This window comes from Lepisma saccharinum, unplaced genomic scaffold (genome assembly GCF_977018435.1).
Source record: "Lepisma saccharinum unplaced genomic scaffold, izLepSacc3.1 HAP1_SCAFFOLD_89, whole genome shotgun sequence".
In the NCBI taxonomy this organism is placed as follows: domain Eukaryota; kingdom Metazoa; phylum Arthropoda; class Insecta; order Zygentoma; family Lepismatidae; genus Lepisma; species Lepisma saccharinum.
In genome coordinates this window covers 558,838-567,816 of record NW_028142923.1, presented here as the reverse complement: position 1 = coordinate 567,816, position 8,979 = coordinate 558,838, and positions in this window count along the sequence as shown.

Sequence of the window (8,979 nt, the reverse complement as noted above, 5' to 3'; positions counted from 1 at the left end):
TTCCGGATCAGCGAACAGAAAGCTTCGACCTGATTACATTGAGTGTAAAATCACTGCTGCATCTTCTATAGTACCGGAGATATGCGAGTTTGAAATTTTATATAATGTTTTTGTGAAACATGTTTCCAAAAATGTATTACATTGTTTCAACAATCAAAGTGGTTATTTCAAATCTCCACGACGACGACTACAAACAAACACAAATAGATTGTTTACTTTAGTGTTATGAGAGTTTCCATGGTAACTAAGCATGAATATTACACATGGATTACATTTTTCCGGATCAGCGAATAGAAAGCTTCGACCTGATTACATTGAGTGTAAAATCACTGCTGCATCTTCTATAGTACCGGAGATATGCGAGTTTGAAATTTTATATAATGTTTTTGTAAAACATATTTCCAAGGATGTATTACATTGTTTCAACAATCAAAGTGGTTATTTCAAATCTCCATAACGACGACTACAATCAAACACAAATAGATTGTTTACTTTAGTGTTATGAGAGTTTCCATGGTAACTAAGAATGAATATTACACATGGATTACATTTTTTCGGATGAGCCAATAGAGGGCTTCGACCTGATTATATTGAGTGTAAAATCACTGCTGTATCTTCTATAGTAACGGAGATATGCGAGTTTGAAATTTTATATAATGTTTTTGTAAAACATGTTTCCAAGGATGTATTACATTGTTTCAACAATCAAAGTGGTTATTTCAAATCTCCACGACGACGACTACAATCAAACACAAATACATTTTTTACTTTAGTGTTATGAGAGTTTCCATGGTAACTAAGGATGAATGTTACACACGGATTAAATTTTTCCGGATGAGCCAATAGAGGGCTTCGACTTGATTATAGTGAGTGTAAAGTCACTGCTGTATCTTCTATAGTAACGGAGATATGCGAGTTTGAAATTTTATATAAGTAGTGGGGTTTACGGGGGGGACAGCGCCGGAAAGTATGAACCCCCTCTCAAGCAGATTTGCTATACTTAAAACTAGGTTAACATGAGCATATGAGCTTTTTGCTCAAGTGTGAAACCCCCGTATAATCCAAGATTTTTGTGAAAAAGCCCTCATGGATTCCATGAGAAAGTATGACCCCCTCAGATTGATGAGGCTACGCTTATAAAAGGCATTTTTGTGAGATTGTTGTCCATAAATTGCTCAATATGCCCCCTCTTTTGGCCACACTTAAAACTAGGCCAAGACACACACACATACACACATATTTACTTCTGGTTTAAGTTCAATTGGGCACCAGGCTCAACTTGTATATCTAGTATTAAGATAATGTAATTCTTCTAGAATTGCTCTGTGACTCTCTCATTTCTTACATCATAAACATATGATTTTTCACCTATAAGAATAACACTACATATGGTGTCATCGGGGAGTGTATCGTGGAATTCACAGATAATTTTAATGTTTGTCCTGTCATTAACCACAACCTGTTTTCTTTTTGAAGTGTTGATTACAAACATGGGTCTCTGTGCTTTGAATTCATCTGGAGCGTAATACATGTCCGTATTGCCAGTAGTGACCCTTTTGTATGCTGTAAATGCTTCATATAATTTGAGGAAATCATCCTTGGACATGTCTAAATTATAATTTTCTCTAGGAAATACCTCATTTCTGCCATTTTTAAGATATATGTTCTTGATGTTGCAGCTATCAAATTTACTTGAATTTTTTTCTTGATTATTGTGTCTTCCAGTCTGAAACAGTACCACCACAAAATCAGGCATGTCGTATTGTATGCTGGAGAATGAATTTGTGGCATCAAATTCATAATAAGTACCAGAGGCAGGCTTCTGTACGCATTGATATGTGTAAAATTGCAGAGGAATCTGTGGATTTTTTAGGATATCAGCTTTGTATTTAAGAGCGTAACTGGCCTCATATTCAACAACCGGGATTCTTAACTCCATAGTCTGAATAATGCACTTGCCTGCATCTGGTAAGGTATTAGGCAGAGCTTCTCCTGTAGGGTTTAATGTGCTGTACCTCATCAAAGCATTATTATCATTTGCAGCTCTTCTAAATGTAATTCTTAAACCGCCCTTCCACATAATTTCTTTGTAATCCGAGAAGAATCCTGGCAACAGGCGCATCGGGAACAGCACTGTGTGGCTCTTGGTTAATATCTTATCACCAGCCTCAAATCCCCCGATTTTGTAGTAAGAAGCCTCGGTCTTGGATAATTTTAATGTAGCCAAAGCCGTGGAGGTAATGCCGGGATAATCTACTCTGTTTATAACAACACCATGCTTTCTGATCTCAATTTCAGAGAATAGATGTGGCACAAAATTGTCTACCAATCTTATATTTGAATTTGCCGGATAATCTGTTCCATCGAGCTTTACAACATCAAATTTGATGTATAGATCTGCTCTGTGAGGGTGTATAAATCCATCCCCTACATCAAGATCAACCTCAATTTCTGTGTTGGGTTGATTTAAATTTGCAAATGTCCTCCTGTTTGGAGGGAATGATTGTAGCTCATAACTCTCAATATTTTCCATTGTATGTATTTTTATTTAAATATTAATCTCTATGATTGCAGTTGTTGTGGCTCCAGCAAAATCAACTAATTCTTCTTTTTCATTAGTGACCATCAATTCAATATAATCTATTCTGTTGTGGCACACAGGAAAATATAATGTTGGGGATGGATTGTAGATGATGGGCTCCATGAATTCGGAATTAGGTTTGAATGTTGCAATGATGCCAGTTTGTTTGTGAGTGCCTATGCCATTTGATTTGGTGATCATACCCTCAGCCACATTACAGTGAATATTCAGAGTCTCTATGGCTAAGAATTTAGGTATATTCATAGCAGTGTGTTTGATGGCCGCTTCAAGTTTTGTGTTGTTCTCAAATCCTAACAGCTCTCCTATAGTACCCAGATCCACTGTCTCCGTAGCAGATACAATCTCTACTCTGTGAGTGACAGAATTTTGACTTAACACTACACCTCTGGGTAATTGAGCATTTAGAGTGGACAGATTATATTGCCCTGGAGTGATGACAATTTTTTCATCCCCAACTGCAATTGTGTTGTTGTGGTGTGTAATATTGGGGATTAGGTACATGCCATAAAATGCCCTGAGAGCTATTGTTTTGGGATATACAATGTCATCATGCAATTTGAGTTTCAATATTGAATTTTGACTGGTGAGATGGAATACCCCCATGATGCTTCAGATACCACAAGGCCTTTTGAAAATTTTCAATTGATGGTTTATTTATTTGAGACATATATCTGAGAACAGATAAACACAAATGTCCGCAATTAACATCTTTGAAGTTTTGAACACGGGCATTATTGTAATAAAGATTAGGTGATTTTAGATATTTTACTAAATTTTCAGGTGGAACACCTCCAAATGAATCAAACACAAATGCCTCATTGTTTAAATATTTAAGATAACAGATCCAGTGAGTGCCCTGATTTTTGTACTCATCCAAATTAACAATGCCACACTCTTTGTTGAGTGGTTGTTCCGGTAAAGAATCAGACATGTACACACCTCTAAAATTTTTGATGCCCAGTGGCTTGATTAAAGCTTCAATATCTTGGTTTGTAAGCGGCTCTTGTTTTTTTTAAACTTACTCATGGCTCTCTTAACACCTTTGCCTTTTTTCTCCATTGCCAGGTTATGGCGCCTCTGCTCATCTAATTCTGCCCTATTTTTCTTGGCATCTATTACTGTTTTTGCTATGGCAGCTGATCCCCCAGCCAAGCTCCCAACTGCCCCGAGAGCAGCTAAGATGGCAGGGATGGTGAATATGAATCCCCCTGTATGTGATTTTCTCCTGGATTGCTGTAATTTTTTTAATTGGGGGGTGCTAAGCAACAATTTCATACCATGTCCCTTTGCAATACAAGAGCTTTTTTTCTTGCGCTGCTTTTTGGTCAAGAGACTGTCAATAGTTTTAAGAGATTTGAGACCTGCATAAGGTATTTGATACATAACACCCTTGGGCTTCATCCTAGGTTTATTATATACATGTTCACAACCCCCACCCCAGTTTTTGTTTGGTGCTCATAGCTATGGTGGTTCCCAATGCTGATATTCTCTCACTCAAAGAAGCATCTTTGCTTACAAATCTACCAAATGCAGCCTCTTCTAATTTCTTGTCTGCAACATGTCTCTTGTCAAGATCAGAATGTGTGTTGTATGCAATATCATGGTCTCTACAAGCAGCATCTAGGGGATTTACACCAGGATCACCTCTGTTTAATCTATGCTCCAATTTTGTGCCTGGACCACAATACTGATAGCCTGGAATATGTAGTTCAAATGGCAGCTTGTTTATAATGTCATTAACCAGGCCCCGACCCTCAGAAATATTCCAAAATTTAGGTGGTAGAGTATTAATAATTTTTATGAGATATCCAATCCCCTTAGGGTCATTCACTATAAAATTAGACAATTTTGTGCTTATCATGTCCATAATTCCAACCTTTTCATTGTAAAAATTGTGGTTGCCAGCATTTTCCTCCCCAGCTATCACCAATAACCTATCCACAAGTTTCCTGACATCATCAACCCACACAAATTCTTTAGGCAGGGTGTTGTAATGTTTGATTCCACTACCTGTCTTGATCTGTGACCATATGGGCTTGATCAAATTGTTGTATTTTGCTCCACTGCTAGACTTGACTCTTTTTTGTGTGGGATCATTGTTCTGGTACAGAGCATCTGATTTTATTAATATTTCTTTGTAATGTTCATAATCTTGATCTGTATAGCTGCCAGGCCTTTTCCTAGTTATCAGTTCCCACAATCCAGGTGTGCCGGGGTACTTAACAAAACCACCTTTTTCTCCGAGACGAGATTCTGAATATACAATTATATCATCTCCCATAAATGTTACCCTGAAATTGCCGATTCTATGTATGATGCTGCCATCAAGCTCTGTGTCAGCATATAAGCCAAAAACCTCATCTTTATTGTCTTTAGGTGTGGTTAAATATTTTTGAGCAAGAAGACCCAATTCAATAGGATCCTGAGTAGCTTCAATTCTTCTAGGAGCAACAGGACTAGGTGTATGAATACTGGAAAGTGGGGTGAATGGATAATCTAATATGTTCCTAGCAGCAACAGGTACAAGCTCGGTGATCAAATCTTGATTTTGCTCTGTAACAGTTTTGATATTTTTACCTAAATTATTAATAGCATCAATTACGGGCTGTTCTGTTTGTTTGTGTTTTTCATAGATTCCCCGGTTCTCTGATTTCCATCCCTTAAATCTTTTTACAAGATAATCTCTTAACTTAAGATCATCAATGATTGGTCGTTTCATGGTTATTTATATATGTTTCAACGTCTAGAAAATCGTTGATTTTGTTTCTATATTTTCCAGTATTAGGTGTTCTTGTCATATCAATTGTGACAAACCCATAACCGTCCTGGTTCCAGCACCTGCTGCAAAACTTGGAAAAATCATTGTAGCTCAAGTCCCCACCTACATATTCATCATGTATGTGTTTGAGGTTGGTATGATCTTGATGAAAAACACATATAAAATTGCTGTTGTCTCGGATCAGCTGCTTCGGTATTTTAGAAAAAGTCTGTGCCAGGTAGAAGCAATCAATGTTTTTGTGTCGGCCCTGTGTAAAGAAATTTCTAACCTTGTTTTGATTATCCAGTATAACATCATCAAACACAACAACAGAATTATCGAGACATTCATCAAGTGGCTTAACATCTGGTTCAAAAGTGGCTATATCCAATCCATCATATAGCTTCATCAGCTGCTGATATTTTAATTGTTCCAAGCTCTTAGAGAAGACATACAAGTACCTGTTTTTCCAGTCTAACCAGTTGGGTGCTAATAAAAAATTATCAACCATTAGTGTAGTTTTACCACAAGCAGATGGCCCAACAATAAGACACCTAATATTATTAGGCAGCAAGTTGCCATTTCTCTTATTCTGCTGTTCAGGTTCTGGCAGCCTTTTTATAACATCCCAGGTGCTCATATTATTATTTTGTCTGCATCGATCCAGCTGTTTTCCGGATGACCCAGCCATTTGACAAGTAACTTGTTGCCTTTTCTGCGAATGATTTTTTCTATGAGATATGTGTCAGGCTGTTTAGTTTTGCTGAGTTCTTGTTCATAGAACCTGCCTTTGAGAATTTCTCCTCGGTGATCCTTTATTATATATGTGTTAAGGGTCCCGGGTTTAACTTGAACCACTGTAAATAATTCAGTGCTCCAGTTTCTTGTGAAGCCTCTCTTGAATAAGTGCTTATATTTGCTTATTCTTACTTGATCCCCCACCCTGTATTTGGCCTTTCTTGTTGTTGGCTGATATTTAGGATAATAAACAGTGCTGATCAATTTTTGCTCATCAGATGAAGTTACTTCAGAGGGTTTCATGTTGATTGTGGAATGGACCGAGTTGTTATATTTTTGTAGAAGTTCTGGAAGAATATTAACCCATTTATAATTACCCTGCAGTGTAAATTGTTTATACATAAGATTTTTTAAGGTTCTGTTGAATCTCTCTACAATTGAGGCTTTGAGATCACTGTAACTCGAGTAATGTTTTATTGCCTGGCTTTTAATAAATTGTTGAAACACTGAATTATAAAATTCTTTGCCATTATCTGTTTGCAAATAGCGCGGTGATCTTCCTGAATGATTGATGATTGTCCTGAAGGCTTCTGTAACACATTTTCCAGTCTTGGATTTGAGGGGCACAGCCCAGGCAAATTTTGAAAATGTGTCTATCACAGTGAGTAGATACTTGTAGCCCTTGTTGATTTTGTCTAAGTTTTTCAACTGTCCACTTGACAACTCAATCAAGTCGCTTTGCCATAAATCATCTATGCCTTTTGTGACTATTGGGAGTCTCTTATAATTATGTCTGGCCTGTCTGTGTAATTCATCAACGATAATTTGTCTAGACATAATATGTAAACAAGAATATTGCAACTATGGGGTGTTCAGCAGCTGATACTGCAGGATTTTCTAAATATAATTTGTCCCCTATTTGTATTTTAAATTCCAAAGTGCCATCATCTTCAGCATAGGCTGTTTCTAATGTATTGGGATCTGTAAAATCCTCCAATTCTACACTGGTGATTTTCACTTTGTTATCAGCATTTGTTATTGATAAGGTAGGGTAGTGGTGTGCCTGTGGTTGAAGCCAATATTTGATCTTGATTGGTCTCAGTGTGCCCCCAACAAAAAACTGGTAATAAAATTGTGCAGGGGACAGCATATATATTTTGCCACCTGGTGTAAATGGTGAATCATATTCTTTGTTGGGGATGCTGTACAATTCAAGAATTACTGAATGTTTTGGATTCTCGATTATGCCTGTTATTTCTTTTTCTGCTGTGAGCAATCTGCTTGTTACAGATTCAAGGTGCTCATTGATGGTCCTAACAACATCATCGTGGCCTGGCTTGATTTTTATGTCCACAATAAGTTTCTTGTATTGTTGCACAATCTCTTGAAGCTGGGTGGCAAAAACAGACAGAGCATTTGCTTGATTGGATTCCATGGTCCCTAGCTGTTGCTTGATATTAGCTACAATTTGTTGCAAATTTTCAACAACTGCCAATTTTGAATTTTGAGCAGTAAGATCATGTACCTGTCTTCTGATATCCTCAAACAGGGCATGCAGTTCATTAATATGTTGATTGGTTGGTAGAGTGGCCACTGTCTGAGTGAGTTGTTTGATCTCTGCCTGGATATTCTTGATATCTTCTGATTTCAATATCCTATTCACTGCCCTCTTAATATTTTTAAGTTCCTGTGATGTGGGAAGATTTGATACAGTATTTTGTAAAAATTCAAGTGCCAATTTCACATTGTTTAATTCAGAAGCATCAGCCACATTTTGCATAGCATTTTGGAGCAGGGCTATATCTGCCTGAGAGGGTGTGGATTGTTGTAAAATTTCAAGTTTTGTTTGGATATCATCTATCAAGTGATGAAAATGAGATAGCTCAGATTCAGTGTTGAGGTTTTCAAGCTTTGTAATCTGTTGCTGGACACTGTGAAGAGTATCTACAATCCCAGGCAGGCGAGTTTCTTGTACATTTGCCAAATCACTTTGCACTGCTGCTATTGTACCTTCAAGATGGGTTATGGTACTTTGAATTTTTCCAAAATCTTCATATGTTTCGAGTTGCAGCTTGATGTTTGCTACACTCCGAGTTATTGCATTCAAAGCATCAGAAGATGGCAAATTGTTCATAAAATTTTCAAGTGTCTCAATTTTTTCTTTAACCTCGGCTATGGCATTGTGCAGAGGGTCCAGATTAGGTATCTGGAGTGATTGAATCTGTTCTTTCAGAGTGGAAATGACTAGATCAAAATCTTCCTGTGATTTTATGCTTTTGACAATTGTTTGGAGCTGTGTGTGGACATTATTTATCTGCTCTTCCAATTGCTGTTTCAATTGCTCGGAGTTGTTAGCCTGGGTCTTAAATTTGGCTTGAAGAGCTGCTACAGCCTCTTCCAAACTTTGAAAATTATCTAATGTTGCCAGATCAGTATATTTCTGAAGCAGCACTTTGAGTTCAGAATCAATTTTAAGAAGAGGGTCCATGCATTGTGATTGCAGATTTGTAATTTCTAATTGAAGACTGGCATTGAGTGTGGTTTGTAAAGCTTGTAAATCACTTCTTAATTTCTTGACTCTGACATCAAGCATAAGAATCTCATCACTGTGATCTTCATGCCTTGTATGGCCAAATATATCATTAGGCATTTTGTTTTAGTGGTTATTTATTATAGAGTATCTGATTCTTAATTCTATAAAAAAGGGTATAAGCTTGTCATAAGATCCAGGGACCTCAATATATAAGCAGTCACCAGCAGAAACAGTATAAACAGTGCCAGAAACCATGTTTGAGTGCTTAATTCTATAAATATTTCTCCCTACTGAAATCTTGACATCACCCTCAGGGGTTGTAATAAATTGCAATTGCCCACCCACAGG